This window comes from Crocuta crocuta, unplaced genomic scaffold, assembly GCF_008692635.1.
Source record: "Crocuta crocuta isolate KB4526 unplaced genomic scaffold, BGI_CrCroc_1.0 scaffold85, whole genome shotgun sequence".
NCBI classification, from domain to species: Eukaryota; Metazoa; Chordata; class Mammalia; order Carnivora; family Hyaenidae; genus Crocuta; species Crocuta crocuta.
Window position 1 is genome coordinate 3,064,889 of NW_027530620.1, and position 278 is coordinate 3,065,166.

A 278-nucleotide genomic window follows, 5' to 3' on the forward strand; every position below is an offset into this window, starting at 1 on the left:
CCGCCTCTTTTTCTCCAGACAACCCCCCCCGCCCCCCAAATCCGGTGACTCCTCTGTGTGAAATTATTCCCCACCACCCCCGCTTCTGAATGCCACAGGACTGAAGCTGCACAAAGTTTGCAGGATTTTGTGCATAATTACCTCTGCCGACGATCTATTCCCACAGAAAGCTTCGTTGGAGAGATTACAATGCTTTGAGCCGTACCGCATTTCAGAGGGGAAAAAAAAAAGTTACCTAGAATGTCTGATTTTTGAAAAAATTTGCATACATGCAAATT